The 26140-nt window shown below is 44.5% G+C and overlaps 1 protein-coding gene across 2 annotated transcripts in view; it reads right to left on the bottom strand.

The window, feature by feature from the left end:
* Positions 1–26140, bottom strand: part of ASTN1 (astrotactin 1) — a gene marked incomplete at its 5' end in the record, with an annotated part of 320320 nt that overhangs the window by 40508 nt on the left and 253672 nt on the right. The gene's annotated exons all lie outside the window — the stretch shown is intronic.

A 26140-nucleotide genomic window follows, 5' to 3' on the forward strand; every position in this document is an offset into this window, starting at 1 on the left:
AGATCCCACATGCAGCGGAGCAACTAAGCCTGTGAGCCATGGGCGCTGAGCCTGCGCGGCTGGAGCCTGTGCTCTGCAACGGGAGAGGCCACAACAGTGAGGGGCCTGCGTACCGGAAAAAAAAAAAAAAATATATATATATATATATATATATATATATATATCCCCCTCCATATCCTTCACATGGAGTATAGTTTACTTAAAGGGGGAAATAATATGCCACCAGATTTCTTTTCTCTCACTTTCACTCCCCAAACACCCAGAAACTACCCCCGCACCCTACATACATATCCGTATATAAGACATACAACCCCTGCCCATTCATCACTTAGGGTGCACCATCTGACAGACAAATTGGGCCACGAGAGGGCACTGCAACCCCAAATGCAGTCGAGCTGAGTGACAGCCTCCCTGCCCTCCAGCGCTGCATCATTAAGGCTTGTAATCGCTGTAAACATTTGAGGGACTGCTCCCCTTGCTTCCGTCTTCTGGCTTTCCCAATTAAAATCAAGATGCAACTAATCACCTTCAGTATCCTTCAGCCCTGGATTGGTGTAAGATTAGGACGTAGAGAAGCACAGGAAGGGGTTTACAGAGGAAGATGGTGAGAGGCCACCAAACTCTTGTTTTCATCAGAATTGTATTTTCCTTCTCCTGATAATATTCAGGCCCATACAGAGCAGGCCCTGCTGGAGGCCAAGACGAATTGCCCCTCTGGTCCCGTCATCATGCAGGATGGAGCTGTCTAGAGAGGAGCGAGATTTACACAGAAGTAATGAGCAGCTAACTCCCCAAAGCCATCTATTCAGGCTCCAGCAAAGAATAGATGTGTGTGTATGAGAGAGATTTTTCAAAAAGAAAATGCATTTTCCATGCGCCATTAAAGATACGATCGGGAAATACTCCTTAAAATGATGGAGTCCAGTGGTGAAAGCCCAGATAAATCTCCCTTTGCCCAAAGAGAGTACCAATAACCAACGTGTCTGTGGGGAGGAAAGAGTTCAAACCTAAAAGCTTCAGGAGAGTCTGAGCTTTGACATTTGCTTTTAAACCCCAGCTCAGTGTTGGAGTGGGTGGTGGCGAGGTCTGTGTGTAGAGAGTGGAGGGAAGAGTCTCTGCCTTATTTCCTTATGGTTCAATGGCCACCTTCTTCTATGTTCACTCCAATGACAGTCCTTTCTTACTTTGTCTCTCTTCTGCCCTCTAGATCCTGGGTAGAAATGCTCTAGTAATTTGAGACACTATCTTGTTTCTTAATCTATTTCAACAAATACACAGTTTCTGGACAAAAATAAGCTACAATTAAGGTCTTAAAAGAATATAACTGACAAAGGTAACTTCTGACCAAGAATACCCAAGTGTGCTCCCCCCTACTCAGCCCCGTTTGCAAAATTCACCCTACTGCTCTCAGGGGAGGCTGTGGGGTCCTCATCACACTTAGCTTTCTTACAAGTAGAAGAACAGCCAACCTGGAATGTCGTTAACAACCCCAAAACTGCAAAGCATTCTGCAAATACAGTTTGCTATAAATAAATGCCATTTGCTTTAGGCTAAATCTGTATCCTACAGCACATAGTGGATGAATTTCCCCAATAGAATACTGTGCTATGAGATTATTGGCATCCTCAGTGTTCAAAATCTCTTTGTGGATGTGCCTGTGGCCTTAGGCATGTACATATTGACCCACCTAGACTCAGGAGCACAGGAGGATGATAAAAGTGACTGACCATCCTCATGCAGGGTATGCTCTGCTGCTGGAAACTGACAGGTCATGAAGGTGAATTAGTTGTTATGAAGTAAATTGGTACCATTCCTGTAGGATTCTGGGACTGCTTAAGAATCTCTCTCCTGAGTCGGTGCCCAAGGCAATGAGATGCTAATGACATCACAGCTAGAACTACAGAGGCAGTTCATTAGGCAGCCAAAAAAAAAATCAAATGCAAACTTGTCAGATCCCAGCTTTTGGAGACAGCTTAGGACCCACAGGAAAGAAAGCTTGACGTGGGGTAAATGAAGCCCAGCCATAGTGAACTGCACCCTGAAGCCCACGGACACCCTGATTTCCATGACCTACCCCCACCCCAGTCTACTCCTGTTCACACCAGAAATCCTGAAGTTACCCGAATTCACATTTCCACCCACGCACCCAGGGTCAAATCAGCCTCTTACGGTGTTTAGTTATGTCTGTAAACAGAGAGGGTCAGGTCGCTCTGGATGGCCTTAAATTGAACTCCTAGACCTGCCATGAGACACACTTTCTGAGATCTTACCAAAATACAATACGATGGATTCATAATCAGGGACAAGTGGATAGGGCGTGACCCGGCCACTTCTCTCTACACCTCAATAGGAGATAACGGGTGCTCTGGGGGCAGGGATTGTGTCTTCTTCATATTTGAAACTCCTTTCCCTGGTTTAGGTGTATATATCCATTTCCATATCTCTTTCTATCTATGTCTATCTATATATCCATGGATATATATATATTTTTTTTTTGGAGGGAAAAGGGGAGTGAATATAGTAAGTCATGACCATAGATTTGAATTTTAAAAACAAGTCAAACATAAAGAATAAAGCCAACGCATCTGTAGATAGTCTCTAGCCCCTTACCAAAGCTTCAAGCAATCAAGTAGAAAGAAAAGAAAATGTTATCTGACGACAGCCAAAGTTACATTTCTAGCTGGGATTGCTTCCCCAAGTATAATAGAACTTAATATGCTTGCTTGGAAATCCATCTGAATGTTCAACAGGCACCTCAAACTCAACGTGTCCCAAAGTGCAGTCCTCATGTCTCCACACCCTCCCAGCAACCTGCTCCTCCTTCCATAGGTCCTTGCTCAGGAAAGGGCATCAATTTCCCTATTGCTCGAGCCAGAAATCCTGGCTTCTTTGTGGGTTCCTTCTTGCTCTCCCAATCAATCTTAAATCTATGTACTTTACCTCCCCCAAGCCGTCCACTTCTCTGCAAGGTCTGAGTCAGACTGCCTGGGCTTGATTTCTGACCTTACCACTTGTTAGCTGTGTAACTTGGGGGCGGTTTCTTAACCTTTCTGTGCCTGGGCTTTCTCATACATAAAATGGAGATGATAATAATAACTGATTTAGTAAGGCTGTGGTAACAATGGATTGATAAAATCCATGCAGAGAGTTTAGCGGAGCTGGGACATAGTGAGTACTCTCTAAAATTAATGATTCTCACAATGCCTGTCTACTTATCTACACTGCTGCCAGCCACACCATCAAATGATTGGCTCCTTGAAGGACGAAATTATGTCTTGTTCGCCACTATAATATCCCACAGTGCCTAACATGTAATGTAACTAATGCATTTGACAATTCATTAAACAAATATTTATGGAATGCCTACAAATGTTTGTCCAACTAATAAATCATTTATAATGACTTGTATACAAAGTGACTACTCCCTGTGTTCTGCAGGTACTAACTAGACAGGCTGGGTTTAATTTCATTTCTCACCTTGCTGTCCTGGGTTCTTTTGAGATTTTCTAGTTTTCTTTGAAAGAGACATCAACTCAGAGTGAGTTCCACTACTTTCATGTACAAATGGGAATTGGTCAGAGATAATCTAGTTACAAAGATTTGAGATAATACTGCAAAAATACATTTTGCAAATTTTGAAAGTATACACACATATCTTAGAGGTTATTAATGTGCACTGGGCAATCACCTTGGCACTTAAGGATTTACGCTTAAGAAAAGGGGTAGCCGACTGTGGCGCTGAAGAGCAGACAGTGGTTCTCCTGCGACTAGAAAATGTGAGAAAGTTGTGGTCACTAATGTCACAATGTGTCAAAAGGCCAGACTGGTGTCCTGGGCCTGCGGGGCCATGGGTACCAGTAGCTGAGGTGGAGGTACATTGCTGTGGGGTTCTAGGCAGCTCTGAGAGCTGAGCGATAGCATTGTACTGGGATTCAACATTGTGTGGACCACTTCACCAGCAAACAAGGCAGTGTGACAGCAAGAGAGAGAGGCATTCTAGACCCCAAGGACGGTCACAGAGAACCATGCCTTCTGCACTTCCTCTACTCTGCCCAGTCTCAGCCTGCACACTGGAGCCCATCCACCTTTCCCACTACACATTCATCACTACCCATTAGCTCAGAGGAAGCACATCTTTCTTTGGGGATGAAATACTAGACAACTATCCAACATGTTCGGAAACAGTCCCAATTCCAGAGAGTTTATACTCTTGTCCTTTCTTACAAATAAATCCACAATTAAAAGACAAAAATCCTTTGTCAGGATGTATCCTTTGTGTTCTAAAATTAAAGTTACATTAAGAGGTACAAACTACTAAGTATAAAATAAATAAGATACAGGGATGTAATGTAAACCAAAAAAAATTAAAGTTAGTGTACACTTCAGCTCTGGTTCTTCAAGAAATTTGAAGGTTTCTTCAAGTTTCTTTAAGGTATTCCTTCAAGAAATTTCTGGAAATAGATCAGATGTCTTTGTTATAAGCATGAACAGCATGTCTGGGTGTGGTGAAGTCCAGTGTAATAGTCAGTGGTCATCAAATACCCACTGGGCACCTCAGCAAAGCACCATTAATGGGATGTTCAAGAAAAGGTGTCTTCTGGAAAATTAAATGTTTTCTTTAACTGGTACTTAGCAGAAAATGCTTAGTTTTCCTCCAGTTCTTGTTGACATTTTTCTTCTCTAAAAATGTTGTTTTCCAATTTTCTGCCGCACTCATGAAGCATTGCCTACCAAACAGAATTAAACCTTTCCCCAAGGCACCTGCAGGTGATGATTTTGTTCATCAATTATGACCATGCAGATGTGGAAGCTGTAGGGGACAGAAAGAAAATGGTATCTCGTCCCCAAACAGCTCTTAAAAAGTGGATCAATAACATAAGGTTACATTTTCTGAAGATTGCCCCCCTCTTCATAGGCATGTTGTCAAACAAATAATTGCCTGGTTGAGGCTCCTGGTTCAGCAGGTTCATGTGAAGCTGAGGTTTTGGTGTAGCTGCAGTGCTTTGTCCTTGCCAAAAGCTCTTAGTCAGCTTTGATGTGGGAACAGGTTTAATTTCGTAACAAATTGACAAATTGGCCAAAGCCTCCGTCAGCCTCTTTTTGGTCAGTAATAGTGATGTTCCTTTTGGGATGAGAGGTTGAGTCCAAGAAATAGCAGGAGAGCAGCCTCTACCAAGAAATCAATAAAAACGCAAAGACAGCCTTTGTCCAGCAGTGACCCCAAGTGCTAAAAAAAAAAAAAAGTGACCTCTTTTCAATCTTAAACTTAGTGTGAAAAGGAAAATATAAAGACAGCCCAGTGATGCAACCACCACTTTAAAGATGCCTGAATATGCATCTCTAAACAGCCCATGTGTCTCAAGAGGAACAAAAATAAAATCCAAGAATTCCTGGGAAGCCCTAAAGCTTTTACTACAAAAATGAGCTCTTCTAATCAGCGAGACTGCTCGTCCCCAGTGGGCAAGAAGCTGCCTCTGTTTTGTTGGAGCGTTGTGGCTCTCACCCAGGCCCCGCACTTGATAAGCGTTCAACAAACACACAGGGATGGAAAGAAGCAAAAGGTTTTTAGCTCTTTCTACTCTGACTGCCTGTAATTCCTTAAGGCTGCAACTCAAAGCCTCATTAGGATTCATCATACAGGCCAGGCCAGGAAGCCTGAGTGGTTCACAGGGACTGTCCGGAAGCACGTGCACAGAGCACTTAGTGCACACGTCTGTGGGCTGTGGGAGACCCGGTGGATATAACTGTTGTCCCAACACACCCTAAAAATGTCTTTCTTTCCCTTTTCCTTTCTTTCTCTCCCTTCCTCCTCCCTCCCCACCTCTCTTTTCTTTCTTCCCTCCTTCCTTCCTCCCTCCCTCCCCTCTTTTCTTTCTTCCCTACCTTCCATCCTTCTCTCTCTCTCTCTCTCTCTCTATATATATATATGCCACTCTGCTCCCATCATCCCTAGCAGAAGGTACTTAGTGCCTGTGTGTGTCCAGAGGGGTACCTACCACACTGTAACAGACTGAGTTGAGTTTTATGTCTTGTCCATCCCACTCACTTCCAGTACTCTGTCGGTACTCCCTATCACAAATTGTAATAAATTTGTGTGTGCATTGTCTAACACCCACATTTATTCATTTATTAACCTCTTTATTGGAGTATAATTGCTTTACAATGGTGTTAGTTTCTGCTTTATAACAAAGTGAATCAGCTATACATATACAAATATCCCCATATCTCCTCCCTCTTGCATCTCCCTCCCACCCTCCCTCTCCCACCCATCTAGGTGGTCACAAAGCACCGAGCTGATCTCCCTGTGCTATGCGGCTGCTTCCCACTAGCTGTCTATTTTACATTTGGTAGTGTACATATGTCCATGCCACTCTCTCACTTCGTCCCAGCTTACCCTTCCCCCTCCCCATATCCTCAAGTCCATTCTCTAGTAGGTCTGTGTCTTTATTCCTGTCTTACCCCTAGGTTCTTCATGACATTTTTTTTTCTTAAATTCCATATATATGTGTTAGCATATGGTATTTGTCTTTCCATTTCTGACTTACTTCACTCTGTAGGACAGACTCTAGGTCCATCCACCTCATTACAAATAGCTCAATTTCTTTTTATGCCTGAGTAATATTCCATTGTATACATGTGCCACATCTTCTTTATCCTTTCATCTGTCAATGAACACTTAGGTTGCTTCCATGTTCTGGCTATTGTAAATAGAGCTGCAACGAACACTGTGGTACATGACTCTTTTTGAATTATGGCTTTCTCAGGGTATATGCCCAGTAGTGGGATTGCTGGGTCATATGGTAGTTCTATTTTTAGCTTTTTAAGGAACCTCCATACTGTTCTCCATAGTGGCTGTACCAATTCACATTCCCACCAGCAGTGCAGGAGTGTTCCCTTTTCTCCACACCTTGTCCAGCATTTATTGTTTGTAGATTTTTTGATGATGGCCATTCTGGTGTGAGATGATACCTCATTGTAGTTTTGATTTGCATTTCTCTAATGATTAATGATGTTGAGCATTCTTTCATGTGTTTGTTGGCAATCTGTATATCTTCTTTGGAGAAATGTCTATTTAGGTCTTCTGCCCACTTTTGGATTGGGTTGTTTGTTTTTTTGTTACTGAGCTGCATGAGCTGCTTATAAATTGTGGAGATTAATCCTTTGTCAGTTGCTTCATTTGCAAATATTTTCTCCCATTCTGAGGGTTGTCTCTTGGTCTTGTTTATGGTTTCCTTTGCTGTGCAAAAGCTTTGAAGTTTCATTAGGTCCCATTTGTTTATTTTTGTTTTTATTTCCATTTCTCTAGGAGGTGGGTCAAAAAGGATCTTGCTGTGATTTATGTCACAGAGTGTTCTGCCTATGTTTTCCTCTAAGAGTTTGATAGTTTCTGGCCTTACATTTAGGTCTTTAATCCATTTTGAGCTTATTTTTGTAACACCCACATTTATAATGTTTACATGATTCCGGTTTTTCATTTGCCTGTTACAGTCTCATATCTTTATTCACCAAATGCCTCTCATGTGACTCTCGGTGGATGGCCAAGGTTTTCGTTCATATCAAATCTTTCCTGTTTCGTTTCCTAAGGCTGCCATAACAAATGACACCACATGAGTGGCTTAAAACAACAAAAATTTATTTCTCCAGTTCTGGGGGTTAAAAGTCGAAAGCCATGATGTCGGCAGGACCACAGTCCCTCTGGAGGCTCTAGGGGAGGATCCTTCCTGCCTCTTCTAGCTTCTGGTGGCTCCTGGCAATCCTTGGTGTTTCTTGGCTTCTAGTTGCATCACTCCAATCTTGGCCTCAGGTGTTACCTGGCCCTCTTCTGTGTGTGTGTCCAAATCTCCCTCTGCCTTCTCTTATAAAGACACAAGGCCCACCCTAAATCCAGGATAACCTCATCCAAATTACATCAGGAAAGACCCTATTTCCAAATAAGGTCACAATGTGAGGTTCCAGATGGACATTGATTTTGGGGGGACACTATCCAACCCACTGGAGCAGCCATAGCCTCTAACACTGTGACACTGACAGTCAGTCCTGCCCTGCCCCACAGCCAGTGACGATGCACTGGCTGGCCATTTGGGGGCTGGCCATCCATCCCTTTGACCTCCTCCCAGCACAATGGGAAGAAGGAAGAAGTTTCCAGCTCCATCAGCGTCCCCAGCCCACCCGCAGCTGTGTGTAGCCAGACTGAAGATGGCCCCCAAGGCCTCAGAGGATCAAGAACCAGCCCTGAAGCCCTGTACTTTGGCTAAATCTCAATGGCATCAGAGTCCCCCATCTCATCCACAGGCCAGCTGATGATTCTCATGTACCTCCTCCTGGTAGAGAAGAGGAGAACAGGCCAAAGGGACCTGGGCCACAGAGGCTGTCCCCTTAACTCATTGTTCTTGCCTTTCCAAACTCCATCATGAAGTAGATTTCTCTGTGAAATGGATGATCATTGCCAGGCATTTTTTTTTAAAGTACAATTATCAACATGAAGATTATTGATGATAACACCACATCTTATAGCTTACAATGCATGGTATCATTTTTTTATCCATCTTCTTTAATTTTTGAAAATTCAACTTGTGATTCCAAATGGTAAAGATAGTTAAAAAAAAAGTTAATATCTTCTTGGCTTGATACTAAATTTACTGTAGTTATTATTCCAATAACTATCCATTGCATTAAAGCTTTTTCCAAACCAGCATAAATAAATAAATAAACAAACAAACAAACCTGACATAAGAGATTCAGAGTCACAGCCTTCCGGATGTGCAGAGCTGCAGTAGATTATCCCTGCTGATTTGCTACAGACAGAGCAGCATGGAGAGAGGGAGTGGGAGGGAGGACGAGGCTGGGAGAGAGGTGAAAATGAGGAACACCTGCGGGATTAGTTATTTTCAAATCTCCATTAGCAGAAAGACCACATGAGGAGTGGGCAAGCTCAGCAGGGCCAACAGGAAAGAACTTTCTGTGCCCCTGTCTGGAGATTAAAGGCTTTTTTCCCCAGTCTTGTTTTCCAGTCTGGAAGGCTGAGATGAGGAGCCAAGTGTGCACCCCCAGACCACTCAGGGGCCGGTGCCTTCCCTCTTTCCTGGTGCTCCCCAAGAAGGAGCCAGAAAAACACAGGGGAATAGCCCGGGGTCAAGTAGAGGGAGAAAACTAATAGAAACAGAGAGAGCGTAGAGAACAGAGAGCTCCCTGCACCAGCTCTGGCCTCTGCCAATGTTGAGGGCTCCACTGGGGGCCTCTGTGAGCTTCTGGCCATATCCACAGAGTGAAATTGACGATTCCCTTTGTTCACCACGCGGCGTTATTTCTCAGCTGGGGGTGCCCATGAGCGCCTTTAGCTTTGCCAGGACCATCAGCCCAGCAACATTCTCTTTGTGACTCCACTGATTCCATCTCTTCTCCTATTGGTTCCAGCTCCTACCTCGTCACCTCTTTTCTTTCTCGCTGCAAACCTGGACAAGAGGAGCACAGTCTGGGGACACCCCATGACGATTCTGGAATGGGTAAAACTGACATATGACCATGGCTTGCCTTGCCTCCACATTATAAAAACTCGGCAGTCCGCTGTGTGTGTGTGGGGGGGGAGGGGGAGAGAGAGAGAGAGAGAGAGAGAGAGAGAGAGAGAGAGAGAGAGAGGGAGAGAGGGAGGGAGGGAGGGGGAGAGAGAGAGAGAGAGAGAGAGAGTGTGTGTGTGTGTGTGTGCGCGCGCGCGCGCGCGCGCGCGATGCTAACCTGAGTTACCGGGGCAGGCGGGAGTCTTCGGGGCTTGTGTGGCTCCACAGCAAGAGATCTGATGCCTTGCTGGGTGCTGCAAGGACTCGCTTATAAATATCTTTAACTACCAAATGGTCTAGAAATTTTTAATAAAAATATTATTCAATAATACTACTACTCCAACCGGCAAGGGTATGTTGTAACGGTCTCCATTTTCCTCTCGATGCTCATCTAGCTTCTGTTTTGCAAATGAATTTGGGTGTTAAATCCTTTTGTTGCCCTGACCAATTTATTCTGCAAATTAACTATGTATGAGAGGACTTAAAGTCCATTACCACTTAGCTTTGCCTCACTGAAATTTATGCTGCTCTCCTGCTCCTGGGAGCCCTGAGCTCAAATAGACTGTGGCTCCTGATGGCGAGTTTGGATTCCACACAACTCCCACACCTCTTGGTCCTCTTGAGTTTAAAATGCACTGAGTGGACCAGGCTCTTTTCATCTCCCAGTAACCTGTGCCCTCTCTTATCAGACTCTCTGGTCTCTGCAGCTGCCTGTCCAAACTTAATGAAACTCTCACCACACTGGTTTGTGTGGGCCACTCAGTGGCTCAGCCTGGTTGCAACACCATTTGTAAATGGTGGAAAGAGCCGGATGCATGGGAGAGCAAGGGTTACAAGATGAAGAGGATGGCAATGAATGGAGCATGGCTGCTAAGCCCATGAATATCTTAGATTGTATTAAGAAAGTGCAGTGACCAAGGTGATGGAGAGAGACAGTGCCTTGTCAAGCCACATGCCTTGAGTTGCTTTAGGATTGAGAGTCACAAGTGCGGAGAGACTCCAATGAAAGGCCAGGCAGTCAGGATTCCGGGGCACCTGGAGACAGTGTCATGTGAACACTGGCTGAAGGAATCGGGGCAGTTAGAATGGATACAGGGAGACTTGGAAGCAGACTTAGCAGTGCTCTCTGTAAATATCTGAAGGGCTGTCATGTGGAAGAGGGAGCTCATGAATTCTGTGTATCTCAGAGGGCAGAATGGAGATCCAAGGGAGGGATCTTATTAAGTGAGAGGGAGGTGAGTTGACTGAATCACAAATTTTCATTGAGTGCTACTATGTGTCAGGTACAGTACTCAGTGCTAAGGTACACAGATAAATAAGAAAAAAGAAAGCTCATTTTCCAGTGTGCATGGAGGGAGGAGTAGATGGAAAAGGAGACAATGATATGACAGGGAGTGATATTAGAGGCATGGAAGACAGGCTTTGGGTACACATAGGAGGAAGTTTTGAAACCTACGCCTGAGGGTGGGGAGGCTAAATTCCTGGAAGCCTCTTGATTCCTTCAAGGACAATTTTTATATTAATCTATAACTGATACCAAGTAGGATGGGCAGCCTTGGAGATGACGTGCATTGGCTAGCAGCAGGGTTCTTGTAGATGCCAGACAGCCGCTTGTCAGGGATGTCACAGCAGGGGAGCATTTCAGAAGAATGAGTTCCACGTCCCCCCCCCTTTTTTTTTTTTAATTCTTGTGTTCATGGTTTATTACAGTCAAAGGATACAGATTAAGATCAGCAAAGAGAAAAGTCCAGGAGAAACTAGACGTGAGCTTCCAGTGGAGTCATATAGACAGTACTAAATGTTAAACGTCTATTATCCTGTGACCTGATGTTCTCAGTATTTCCTTAAATCAGCAGGGTGGAGTGGAGGATATACATGTTACCAGGCACACCAAATGATTCTGACTTCAGATAACATGTCGGAGGTCACCAAGAGTAATTTATTTTATAAATATCGTCAGAACGCTTTTTAAAAATTCTACAACTAACCCGAGTATGTAAAAGAGATGCAAGTCAGGAACAGACTCCTTAGGCATTGAACATCATTACTGTGTGGTAAAAATAAACAACTGTATTGTTTATGGAGCCATTCAAGCATCTTCTCAGAGCCCCAGGGTACAAGCAGCCTAATTTGAAAACTACTGATTCAGACTCTGATGACAATGGCCTGAGCTGTTCCAAAAGTAACCAGGCCTGCTCCCCAGCCAAGAGGACCACATGCTGGCCCTGGGAAGGGTGTCGCCACAAGGAGCAGATTCCAACTGGCCTTCTACGGTCCCCCTGCATGCTGGATTTTGCTAGAAAAAAGCACTGTGTGGTCAGTCTTACTTTAGGTGCGTAATAACGAAGGTCAGAAAACTTTTATACTCTTGATCGAAAATAGACCTACTCAATCATGCATGTTCATCTCATAAAGGATTTCATGGAAAGTGAAAAGGAGGGAACACCTATGCAGACAGTTCCATGCAGGGGGACGAAAAAATGAGGGGCAATTGTAGAAGCCAGACCTCATACTCTCCCTTCAGACAACGATTAAAAGGTGTGTCTATATTAACAAATTCCACCCTTAACTCATCTCATTCAAATGCCATAAGGAAAACTTAATCATGACGTTCAACCCAGGGAAGTAATGTAAAATCATAGTGGCAGTTACTTCCCTGAATTCTTGTAATTATAGTAGATACTAAAATAATTATAAATGTTAAAAAGACATAACTTTGTGGTTTCTGCATGGGGCCCTGCCAAGGAAGAAGGAAGCTCTTATTCCTGTAGCAGGGCCCAGCTGGCAGTTACGATAACCAATAAAGATAACCATCTTGTCTCTTTCCCCATTAAAGCCAAGGTCTCCTATAATGTCTAACTCTCTCTCATGCACACTCATGGTTTGTTTTTTTCCATAAAGAAATGACTGGACAGTGATTTACACGGAACAGCAACAGGCACAGCCCCAGCAGCCCACCAGCCAGCCAGACATGGCCCCACTCAGCCACCCAGCCAGCAGAAGCTCCCAGACCCAATGGTGTATTAGGACATGGGCTATGAGGAGGCTAGAGTCTCTGCGACCCTTGAGGTTGGACCACCAGTCAACGTGGGAAAGCAGATGTCTGGTCCTGGAAATGAAGGGGAAGGCCAGAGAGGGGTGCAGCAGGCCTTCTGGTCTCAGGGTAAGCACCAGAGGCGGATGCTGTGAGCATGTCATATCCCAGGCTCCCACCACAACTGGCAAAGACCCATGTTCAAATTCAGAGCTCAGAGAGTTATCATAATGCCTCACCACTTTGAGCTGAAGTTTCCTTATCTGTAAAATGGGTTTCTAACAGAACTTATCTCATCTCATAGAACTGTTCTGAGATTAAATGGGATAATAAAGGCAAAGCCCTTTAGCACGGCCTCTGGTATCTTAGCTTTCAATGGCAGCCATTGTTCACCATCATTACTCCATGCCTAGCAGTCTTGGCACCCAACAGGTACTCAATAAATACATAATGATTTCTTTTAAATTGACGCTCAAGAAAAACAAAACAAAACAAAAACCAACGGAGAGTCTCTATGGGCTAGAGATAGCAGAATACTCAAGAATACTCAGTAACAGGGACTAAAGCAGCAGCCTTCAAGTCTGCAGGAACTTAACCCACCAAGGTGGCTATAAAGTCAGTTCCTACATAGTAAAGGGATCAGAAGTCCCTCACATTGTGGGGAAACAAAACTAGGATTGAGGAAGGGTTCCAACACTTGCCCCCCAAAATGAGGCTAAGAAAGCCATTACTTGGTCCAGACCTCTGACAGTCCCGAGGTGCCTGACTGAGCTGGCAGGAGGTAGCAGAGACAGAATATGTCTGAGTCACTGGCTTCAGTACTGGAGTCACAAAGTCCCCAAGAGCCCCACGGGATGGGAAAGAGGGAAGGAAGAGATGCCATTAAATTTATAATTCGTTTATGACAACATGCTTCCACGTACAGGTTTGATGCATGACATCAATCAAAAGATGTTGTTGGTTGTCTGTCAGGCATCCTTGCTCTTGACGGCAAGCCTGTTCAGAGTGACGTGATCTCTACCGTTCCAAGGGGACCCTCAAGGCTGCAACCAATTTCTCTGGGAATTGGGTGATTCTTTAATTAATATTAGGGGGGAAAGGGGTAGAAAAGATGCTGTTGACCATGCTGAGCTTTAACTAATTCAAATAAAAATGCTACACGAGCGGCATAAGATTAAATTTTGATCTCCCAAACCAACCTTTCAAGTTACAAAATATTTCTCCCTGAAATGCCATGCTGTTTGGATGGTGCTTGCATGGAGTGGATGGTTTATAAATGGTAGTATTTCAGGACCTCCACTCCACATCTTGAATAATTATTTACAATACTTAGGTGTTAGTACTACAAGAGTGCTAGGATTTTTAGATTCTTTCTTATTTTCACAGAAAAGAGTAAAAGCAAATCCCTCCTAGGTATCAGCAAGATCCCAGGGGTATCTTTCCCTTGTATCAATCTGGAATCAAAACCCACAGCGAAATACAGAAAATAAGCCACTTCAGATATATTAAGTCATGAATTCTATCTGTTTCTAAAGCTTACCACTATAGGATCTTGTATCTAATTTTCATTCCTACGGTAACAAGTCTATTGGAGGATAATTCGGATATTTGTCTTTATTCTAGTCTAATGCCAAATGAATAAAGGAACAAAATGGAAAGAATATCTGTCCTTATGTGCATGTGCACGCATGCACACACACACCCCTAACAAAATACAACCTCTCTCCCAATGCCAGGAATTTAAAGGGTGTCAAGAAAGCTGAGAGACTGGGACCGTTTTAAAATGATAGATAAGAAAATTCATCTTTAATTTCTCCAAATCCCTGAGGCACATCTAATTTTGTATTTTCAGAGACAGTAGGAATCCAATGTTGTCAACAAGTAACCGGTGCTGAAATTTTGTGTGTATAGTGGTAAGTACTCATTTCAAGGTTGTTACCATTATTTATTTTTTTGACTGTACATCTTTTTAGACCCTTTTTATGCTTCTGTCTTCAGACTCCTAGGACTTTCTTTCCATCGCAAAGTTGGTTGACATCAAGCAAAATCAGAAGACCCAAACTGGAACTCAATTCAATACAGCAAATACTAAGTTACTGAATATCTGTTTACAAGGTACTGTTCAAGTCTTCTGAATATACCAAAATGAATTATGTGTAATCCCTACATTCAAAGGATGTATATTACCTTATAGAGGCGATAAGACAGACATACAGAATTTAAGTGCTATTTTTTTTTTTAAAGGATCAAATAAAGACCAGATAATATCAGGACAGTTAGATCAGGGGAGGCTTCACTGAGGAGGGAGCTGTTGGGCTTGGCCTTGAGGGATAACAGCATCCTTAATAACAAGAGCTACCGACCACTTATGGCAGGAATCGGCACATTTTTCGGTAAAGGGTCAGATAGTAAATATTTCAGTCTTTGCAGGCTACTCAATTATGCCTTTGAGTGTGAAAGCAGCCACAGACAATACGTAAATGAATACTCATGGTTTTGTTCCAATAAAACGTTATTTGTGGATACCGAAATTTAAATTCTATATAATTTTCACATGTCATAAAATATTATTTTTCTTTTTATTATTATTTTCCATTTATTTAAAGAGAAACCACTCTTAGCTTGTGGGCCATCCAATCACAGGTAGCAGGCCAGATATGCCTGCTGGTCATATTTGCTGACCCCTGATCTATGGTGTTCTCACTATAAATTTAATGCTTTGTTATACTTGATCTCATTGAATCCTTACACCTTGCTCTGTATCTTTGCTAGATATCCGAAGTGAAGCTTAGAGAACTAAGGTTATACAGATTTCAAAAACCTTGCTTTTAACCACTAGGCCATACTGTCTCCCAGTGATGGTAAGGAACGCATGGGAATGGTGAAATGAATAGGTTTTCTTTGGCCAGGGGCATTTAAACATAAAAATACTTTAAACAATGAATATGAGGTTTGCTATCATGGCTGACTCACAGTAAACTCATTTTACATCTCTGTTATCACCACATTCACTATTTTCACAAGTCATGCAGGGCATGGGTATAATGTTTAATAACATCTACTGTCCAGAATATAATATTCTCCCATATTTGAAGAAAAGAGAACAGCCTTCTAGCATTTGTTCCAACCTCCCCACTCCCACTCCCACCCATGGTTGCCCAGAGCCACATATGGAAGGTGTTGTTTGGCCCTGCAGGTAATGAGAAGCTTGGAGACATAATTCTCTCCGAGTTGCTAACTTCCCTCTTTCTTTCTCTCCTCATCATTTCGAGCAACGATTCTAGCTTACATGGTTTCTTTACTGTCTACTGTTTAAAAGCAATTTTATGAGCTAGAGAAGATGGAAAGGAAACAGGAATTGCCACAGTCTCTCATCACTTGTTAAGGTGACCCCAGGTGGAGTCTCAATCCTTATTTGGTCACCTTCTTTCTCCACACAGAGGTAAAGTATCCTTTACACTGTCTGTGGAATTGTTCACAAATGTAGGATCACACTGGGTTGTCGGCTTCCAGATTCAATGACAGGTTCATTAGTTAGTCAGTATACGTCTACTAAAGATCTATACCCAGATCTTTCTGTTATGTACCCAGGATTGTGTTAGGTACTGTGGAGAGCTCTAAGGTATGAGACTGACCTCAAAGAATTTGCAATCTATCTGGGATAGCAAGATAACAAAACATAATAATAATAGTAATTACAAGAATAGCAGCTGCTCTCTATTACACATCTTGGCACTCTGTGGAACACTTTCCATGTATTCTGTCAAGTAAAAAGCAAATCTAGACTTAGTAGGGAGTGCCTTATTCAAAAAGACTATTGCAAGACATGACTGGGAGACTACTGTAATAATAGGGGGAGACAATTATAATTGGGAGAACGCTCTGATGAGGTCTGCCAGCATCTCGAAAGTTAGAAAAAAAGAGTTTTCCTTTTATAGAGAGAAGTAAACAAAGCTAGAAAGAACCACATGTGGGCAGGTGGTATGAGGCCAGCCCCTTCTCAGGAGGGGCTGTATACTGGCTCAAGCTGAAGGTGGGCTACAGTTCAAGAGCCTGGAGGAAGGAAGGAAGTTTAACCGAAGTCTGATTAACAAGCATTTTGTTTTGAATGATCAGTGGGGACAAGCAGTTCAGCTAATCATTTATACGACAAAGAATGGAAATTTTGAGGGATCTGTGAGTCTTGTAAGTCTCAGGGGGAAGGACAGTTCTTTGCAGCAAGCCATCTTGTAGAACATGAAGGGATGACTCGATTTCTTAATCTCCAGGTAAGAGTTAACACTGAGGTCAGTTCTCCATATTGACCTTCGTGGTTGGGGCTGAAATTGTCCCTATTTTAGAGATGACAAAATTGCGCAACAGAGAGGTTAATTACTTTGCCCAAGTTCATAGCGTGCTCACTAGAAGAGGTGGAACTTATACCCACGTCTGTCTGACTCCAGGGTATCCAACCAGTCCTCTATCACATGGCTGAGACTGTAAGAAGAGAAGAGGGGTTATCACTGAGGCCGGAGAAGTCCCAGAAGGCTTCATGAAAGACTACGTTTGGAAGAATGGGAGGAGCTGACCAGGTAGTTAGGACAATGTAGATTATCAGGGTAAGGGCAGTAAGGTGAAAAAAAAAAAATAGAGGTGAAGCCAAGGAGGCCATTAAAGAGCTTAACTCTGTGACACAGAGGTTTTAACTGGAAAAATAATGAGCAATACAGTTACATAGATAGCATAGGGCCATATTGAATGGGTCCCTGAAGAAGCAGACCAGGGATTTAAGGCTTGAAGCAACAGTTAGGGGCCAGCCTTTGCTAGAGCTAAACAGGAAATAGCACAAAGGACGAAAACAGCCAAGGAAGATGAGTCAGGTGGTAAATGCAGACTGAATGAATGAATGAATGTTTGAATGAACGAGAAACTAGAGACCACAACGACTAGCCAGGGGGCTGTAATAACAATGCAGGTGTGGAGGTCTGGGGGTCAGACTGGGGTGAAAACCGTGTGCAGAGAATGAGGGGTAAACCGGGGGAGTATTTCAGAAGAAACAAGAGGATTTGGTGCCAGATCTGGAGAGGGGAATTTAAAGGGAAAGCTTCTCCCTTATTAGAAGCAGCATAACTAAAAACTCAGAATTTTTCTAAGTAGATCTCATAGAACTTGTTTTTAGGATCTGTTGATAGCATTACTCAAAATAACAAATAGACAGACAAAAAGATTTTCAAGCTCTAATGTGAAGGAGCAACCTGAGTAAAAGTTACACAGGTTTTTGGTAAATCTTCAAAAAGCCTTTAAAATGCTCACATGTAGGGACTTCCCTGGTAGTCCAGTGGTAAAGAACCCGCCTTCCAATGCAGGGGACATAGGTTCGATCCTTGATCAGGAAACTAAGATCCCACATGCCGAGGGGCAACTAAGCCCGTGTGCCACAACTACCGAGCCTTCGCGCCTCAACTACAGAGCCCACACGCCCTGGAGCCTGCGCGTCACTAGAGAGAGAAAACCCGCACACCACAACTAGAGAACAGCCCGTGCACTGCAGCGAATGATCCCGCATGCCGCAACGAAGACTCAATGTAGCCAAAAAAAGAAAAAAATTCTCGTATGTATTGCACATCTCCAAGAAGGAAATATAGCAGGCAGTGTTGTCAAAAATAATCTGAGCATGGAATTCAGGTCTGGTAGAAAATCTGTGGGACTAGTGTGCTATAGCCCATCCTGGAAAATCTCCTAATGGTTACGTTATTGAGGACCTACTATGGGCCAGAGGCTCTGCCAGCCTTGACACTCTTGGTCCTGACAATCCTCTGCAATATTCTCATTATCCTGCTTTGCAGATGAGGATTTGTCTTAAAATCACTCAGACACCGAGTCTCTTAACTCCCAAATCCTCCTTCTCCCATTGCATCCTGCTTCCTTCCACATCATAGATATACAAGATCTTTGGAAATAGACTTCCCCGGCTTTCTTGAAAACACCTGATTACTGCATTTTGCTGAGTTGTTTTCGACAATTTCTGAAGTCCTTTCCTGGGATGCAGGATTTCATGCATCACGGGCCTGCTGATACCAGCCTGCAATCTGCTGGCATTCACCTGCTGTTATACACAGCTTCCGGTGGTATCACTCGGATTTTAGATTACTCCTCTCCCTTTGTTCCCCAGAACCTGACATCTATAAACATGACAACACAGAAAGGAAAGGGCACGAGGAGCAATTTCCAGCTTCTTAATATGGGCTGGTGTGATGCGGGGAGGAGAGGGAGGGCACGGATGAGGTCCTGACATCTCACACGGCCCTGGAATTGACATGTACCACACTAATGCTCGCAGTTGCCGCCATCACAAACTGCTTGGTGTTAAATTTAGATAAAAACCAATTAAAAGATAACAAGGAAACATATGCTCGGGATGGCAAGGATCTGAGTGTTTACAGAAATATGACTTCTAGCTGCTGCAGGAAAGCACTGGCGTGTTTTAGAAACCTGAATCCTCCCCGCCCAACTCATTCTCCATCTTTCACCCATGGCCCTAGTTCATCTCCGCCCAAATGGCTTTCAGGGAAAAAACCATTTTGATTTTTACTGTGGTGGATGGACTAACTTGTATCTGAAACCCAGAGATCATGAAGATCACCGTTGACCCTTTTCCCCTACACTAGGCCAGACTACTGAGTCTGGGCTGGGTTCAAGGAATTGCTGGCATCATGCTTTGAGCTGGGTTCAAGGTGCTTCTACTTGGGGTTCCAGCCAAAGGGCAGGCTGTTAGTGAGATAAGGACGCAGGTGAGTAGGTAGGTTTCCCATTCCACCCTTGCATCTCAGCGAGGCATGCCTGCAGTTCAGGAGCCCCTAAAAAGGGAGATGCTGCTAGGATGCACACCCCAGAAAGGTGAGTTTGCTGTCTTTGGCATCCTCTGCCATGTCGGCATCCATCCATCCATCCAGCATGTACTATCATGAAAAGCAAAAATTCTGCTGCTCAGCAATCCACATCAGCTCCGTTTAATGTCTGGACTAAAGAGTTTTCAATTCTTGCTGTTCCATAATTGGGGAACTCACCACAGGAGCCACGGGTTTTCCATTTATGCCTACCTAGGAAACCTCCAGGGCTGGGCCTTGCCATGGCTTACCGCATCCTCACCCTCCACATCCAAAGAGTCACCTATTAGCGATATTTCCAAAAGTATTGTCACGTCCATGCTACACTTGACACTTCCTCCCCCTTACTCCAGACCCTCAGCAGTTCCCATCCAGTCTACTCCAAAATTGTCCTGACTGGTCAACCTATCTCTGGTTTTCACGTCTCCCAGTCACCCTCCATACTGTCCAGATGTAAGCTTCTAAGCACAATAGGAACATATTCTTTCTCTGCTGAAATCCTTCAATAACTCCTAAACCACATTAAGATATAAGTAGGTCCTTCAAACCGCTCTAAGTTAGAAGTAGGAGGATAGGGCTTGGCCAGTGGGACCTTTATACCTGCCTCCCCACCCCAGCTCCCCCTCACGTTTTCTCATTCCCCGTGTTTATGTGCCTTGCCTTTTCCTACTTAGAATACCCTTTCTTCAGAGGCTGCCGGTCAATGCCACCCGCCCTCCATCTCTTTGTCCAGGCAACACTTCCGCCAGGAAGGTTTTCTCAATCCTACGGGCTAGGAGCCCATCTTCCGTGCTGACTGTTCTCCAGTCTCTTAGAGTCCTTATCACACTATATTGTAATTTCTGGTTTACTGGACACCCTCCCACATATTTTATGAACAGCTCCAGCGCAGGGCCCAGCTCTTATTCATCAGCATATTCCGGACACTTAGCATAGGACCTGGGATTCAATATACTTTTGGCAGTAGGTACTTAGTGAGTGTTTCTTAAGTTGTGGAATGGAATTCTCTCCCCAGGACTGGGATAGCAAGGTAAGCTGGGCAGAGTAAGGATTTTATTTTGTTCGCTATTAGGTTGACAACGCCTAGTAATAATAAAACTGTTAAGAGTGGACAATCTCAGGGAGGGGGTGTTTATCCTGGGACAGCTTTGTGGGATGATCCAAAATTCAAAGAGATGTACCCAGGCAGTGGAACAAGCGTCCCGAGCCCTTCCGGTTTTTAGCACAGGCAGAAAGCAATGCACAGATCTGTGAGACAAGGATGATGAATGATCAAGCCTGGGTTCCTTCTGGTTCTGCCACTCTCTGTGTGACCACAGACTAGTGTCTTCACACTGTGGGCCTCAGCTCCTCCCCTTGGAATTAGAGGTACAGGTCTGCCAGTGGGAGGAGCGGGGGCATCCGGCAAGAGCTCATGGTCTGCGGGCAGACGTTCTGCATGGGGAATGGTTCCACCGCTCAGCATTCCAAGGACCTGGGACAACACGCTCGCTCTGAAGATACCCCAAGGGACAGAGCTCTGCTTTGCAAAGTGCCTTTCAGGGCTTTACAATTCAAAGTGAAGCCATTGTGACTGAGCACAGCTCACCAAGACCCTTCACCAGACAAGGTCATAACGTGTAACCTACCTCCACATTTCATAGGGTGGTGAGAAGTATGAGATATATGAAAAATACTAATAATTGTAAGTTTCTGCACATATATTACCAGGGCCTTTGCAGTTATAATATTTTAGGATTCTCTAAAGGAACACTGCTCTAAGGCAATGATGTCTGACCTACAAATCTCACTCAGCAGGACAAGACAGCCACCCACTGCCCTCTTCACCACAGCTTCTTCTGATTCTCCCACCTCCCGGCTGCTCCCTCACGGTCTCCTTTGCTGAGCTCCCCCGCAACCTGCCACCTCTGCTTGGCCTCTAAGTGTGGGAGCAACTCAGAGCTTGGGCCTGGGCCCACTTCTCTTCTCTTCTCCGTCTTCCTCCCTGAGCGAGCTCGTCCGGGATGAGCTGGTTGAACTCTGCAGGCTCAGATTGGCATCTCTAGCACTGACCTCCCTTCTAAGCTCCAGACCTGCACATCTAACTGGCTCCTTGACTTCTCCACTTGGCTGTCTCCATGGAAACTCAAAGTCTGCATGATGCTCTAGATTCCCCACCATCCCCCAACCTCTTCCATCCCATTGCCCCCCAGTTTGTAAATGGTGCTCCAGCATAATCAGTTGCTCAAGCGAATATCTAGGAATTATCTCCACTCCTCTTCCCCTCCTCCACCCTGTCTTCAAGTTTCTCTATTCCACAAACAAACCTTACCCTGTTCTTTCCTCTCCATGTCCACTGCCAGGGTTCCTGCTTTAGGTCCTTAACTGGTGTCCTTGTGTCCACTCTGGCCTCCCTTGAAGCTATTCTCCACCCAGTGCAGGACGGATCCTAACATATAGGCCATGCAGAGTCACGGGGCAGTTGCCTCCGTGACTCTGCATGGCCATCCTTGTCCTTTCCAGCTCCAGCCAGGCCATGGTTTCCTCACTTCCTAGGCTGCAATCCCACTGGGCTCCCCCACCTCAGGACTTTGCACTGGCCACTCCCCCCTTCCTGGGATGCCTTTTCTCCAGCTCATCCTCCACATTTCAACATAAACACCACTCATACCCTCCCTGATGACCCTTTCTAAAGAGGATACTGACCCTGTCACCCTTTATCACAGCACCCTCTTCATTACCCTTATTACCCAAAGTTTCTAGTATTTTGTTTATTCTTTATTTACTTGTTTATAGTCTGTCTCATCCACGTCTTCTTCGTGAGAGCAGGGATCATGTTCCTTCTACAGTGATGATTGCCCAACACCTACACAAAGTAGAAACTCAGTAAACATGCACTGAATCATCATTCCATTTTTCCATCATTCCATCATCAACCATGTTTTAAAATGGTTGATTGAATTATAAGAGAGCTTTTCTTTGGTTTCAATTTGCTTTTATGTGTATCTGTAGATCATTAATGATCTTTATCAGCCCAACAAATGCAGAATGCATGATCTATACAGGGCCCAACACATGAATTACCCTTGAAGGGAGATATTGTGGAAATTCTCAAGAAATAACACTTCTTGGGCTTCCCTGGTGGCGCAGCGGTTGAGAGTCTGCCTGCCGATGCAGGGGACGTGGGTTCGTGCCCCAGTCCGGGAAGATCCCACATGCCGCAGAGCGGCTGGGCCCGTGAGCCATGGCCACTGAGCCTGCGTGTCCGGAGCCTGTGCTCCGCAACGGGAGAGGCCGCAACAGTGAGAGGCCCGCGTACTGCAAAAAAAAAAAGAAAGAAAGAACACTTCTTCTTTCTACCCAGCTCTGTAAAAGGATGCAGCGATCAGTAGAGCTTGGGGGCTGGCGTCTCCTGATTATCTACATCCACATTACTGTGATCAATATTGATCGTGAACACACTGCGAGCAGAGTCTAAGGCAACAGCTATGGGGAGACGCAAAGAAGTGGGCAGAGTCCCTGCTCTCTAAGGGAGAAGGCAAAACAAGAAGATCAAATAAAAATACATAAAGCCATAAATGCCCCAAACACATCAATATAAATAGAACCAATTACCACGGTAATCGACTGGCTTGTAATAAATTTACAGGAGGGACCAGAGCAGTCAAGGTGGGCAACAGAGGCGCAGGCAAAGAGTGGCTTTATAAGCTGCCTCTGTGGAATCAACTGATTAAAGAAAAACCCCAAGGAAACAAAAAAATGTCAAGGGAGTCCGGGATGTTGGTCTACCCGATTAGGCTGTTTTTCCCTGTCACTGGCACTCACATTTCACCTACAAAGCACATATTTTAACTGGCAGATTTATTGAAAAATTGCGCTGGAGAAACGCTTCTTTCTACCTTTCTTTTTCTTTCTTTCTGTGTTATTTTTTTTATTAATCGGTCAAAGAAAAATTGAGTCTTTTGAACCTGCTTGATGTTTGCAGTTGCTCCAAACTGAGGGCTTCTGTGGTGTTACATTCTAACTATGTGGAATGAACCCTGTCCCCTGCCAGACTTAACCAGGTGGACGGGCCTTGTGTGGTTATGACTTAGCCAAGCTATCTATTCCTTTCTAATCATGTTAGGCTTTAAGGGGAGATCGGTGTGACCAGTTCCTGGAGCCCCAGGCCATGAACTCTGCTTAGGCAGGTACGGTCCCCTCTCTGGCCTCAGTGGGCAGTCACCAGAGCACAGGTAGTCTATAAACAGCCCTGCACGAAGCAGCAAGGCAGTGGTGTGGCCACCACACGTGACCCAGCGATGGCCCAACCTGGTCCAACAGCCCCTCGCCCCAGGAATTGTTGGTGGTGCAAGGGGTCTTCACCTAAAGCTCTCCACGTGTGCCCCTTTGCTCCCCCTCTTCCGTGTCTCACAGATTGCTCCTGGGGGCAGCAGCCACCTTCAGTATGGGCACTTCAGTAGTTGACGGGATATGCAGAGACCTGCCCCCTGAGAAACTTTCCAAGGAGTGGGATGAACTCTCAAGGTGGAAAGTATGTTCCGGACCTCGTAGTGACCTTCTTTGCCTCTTTTGTGGGTCCCCCAGAGGGTTCAACCATGCTGTTCCATAGATACTGACTAGCCAATTGCAAGGAGAGAAGGAGTAAGATGAGGCTGGCAAAGGAGAGAGTTATGCTTCACACCTCAACATCTAGAATCCCACAGTGGGTTAGGAGCCTTCTTTTATTACCCATCATATTCCTGATGCCCAGCACAGCACCTGATCTACAGTAAACAATACACATTTCTGAATGAATGCTTAAACATCATTACCTTGCAGAACTCACAGCCTTCCCGCAAGGTGCTGCCAGTTGAGGTCTACGTGTCCCTGACTCTGCTGGCAGCAAAATTAACAGCAATAATGTCAAAGTACACTTGGGAATTTTTTAGAGGGAAGTTGATCTGATTGGAAAACCATCTTCCTCTCATCAGTAACAGAGACAGAAATGATGTATTCTGGATCCTTTGACTGTTGTAACATTAATCAGCTGCGTTTTGTAGTGTAGTTGGCAGTTGGGGCCAGGCTTGAAAACGATGTCAACTACTCTCATTTTTTTTTCTAAATTAATTACCTACCTAATCCATTTTTTGCTGATTTCCTTGACATTAGTTTTTTCTCATGTATTTTTAATTTTTCCTCTTAATTTACATCTTTTAATAATTGAACCAACTTCCAAAGAGTTCCATGAGATTCAGGGAGGCTGTCTCTTAACAACAGAGGCATGGAAACTAGGAATGAATCAGAAATGGTTAGTGGCCAAATGGGTAAGCTTAGATGAAAGGGGTTTGTTGATGTGTTGGTTTAAGTCACAGTAGTTTTATGTCTTGTGTTTCAGTTTAAACACAAGTTGCATGTTACACCTAACACATACTCCCTTACCCCCTCCCTCCCTACAAAGAAAACTTTCCTACTTGCTTTATTTTTTAAAAAGCAATTATAGGAAAGGTGGTAAAAGAAAGATTATTGTTGGCTCCTACAACATTAACTGGTAGCCAGAAACTTGAAATAACGATTGCAAATTGGAGGTCCACACATGGATTTACCCCAGTTCCTAGTTTGTAATCCCAGTCACTGATCACTTGGTTTTTGTGTTTTTTTTTTTTTTTTTTGGTACACAGGCCTCTCACTGTTGTGGCCTCTCCCGTTGCGGAGCACAGGCTCCGGACACGCAGGCTCAGCGGCCATGGCTCATGGGCCCAGCCGCTCCACAGCATGTGGGATCTTCCCGGACCGGGGCACGAACCCACGTCCCCTGCGTCGGCAGGCAGACTCCCAACCACTGCGCCACCAGGGAAGCCCGATCACTTGGTTTTAAAGACTAGTCTATTTTTCTAATGCCAAATCCCAGAACATGACGTAATTCCGGGGTCGGGGGGCAAGTGGATAATGTCCCGCACACAAAACAATCAGTCCTATGGCTATGGAAGAGGGATGATGAGCGGGTGGGCTGGTGCTGGGGGGTTGAAGGGGATGGTGTTTGAGGAGATGCTGTCCTGGACAATATGCTGCCATTTCCACTGGAAGAGGAAAAGGAGGAGAGAAAAGTATGGTATTTGCTCATTTATTCATTCAACCAATATTTATTGATTGCCTGCTAGATTCGGTGCATGGTGTTATGTATTGCAAAAGATGGGGTAGGAACAGGCAGTGACCTCAGAGATTTGCTAGAGACACCCCTCACCTTCCAGAAGCTGGTGACCTCCTCAGGCCTCTGAGAATACAAGAGTGTTCCTCTAAAGCAGATTATTCATGGAAAACAGGAGGAGACAGTAGCCTAACAAAAACCCAAAAACTATTAATCAGTTATCTTTCTACCTCAACATCCACTTATGTTGGAACCTGGGTTGTTACTAGGGCCAGGGTCCCACCTCTGGGGCACAAGAGGGATCAGAGTCCACGTCTGTATGCAGGCAGCAGAACCAGATGGCACAGGCTTTGAGTTACAGGTAACAGGGAAGGCTAGTACAGCTGGACATTTGCATGAATTTTCCCCCTTTGGAGAATGCACCTGACAGCTGCTTTGCATTTAAAAAGCAGTAACACCCAGGCTGCTTATCAAAAAAACGTCCCCAGGGATTCTTCTCCACAGAGAGCACATTCTTATAGCCTCCCTTACCCCACCAAAAAAAAAAAAAAAAAAAAAAATCCCTCTAATATGGGTGGTG

This window comes from Grampus griseus (assembly GCF_964374135.1).
Source record: "Grampus griseus genome assembly, chromosome: 1".
NCBI lineage: Eukaryota > Metazoa > Chordata > Mammalia > Artiodactyla > Delphinidae > Grampus > Grampus griseus.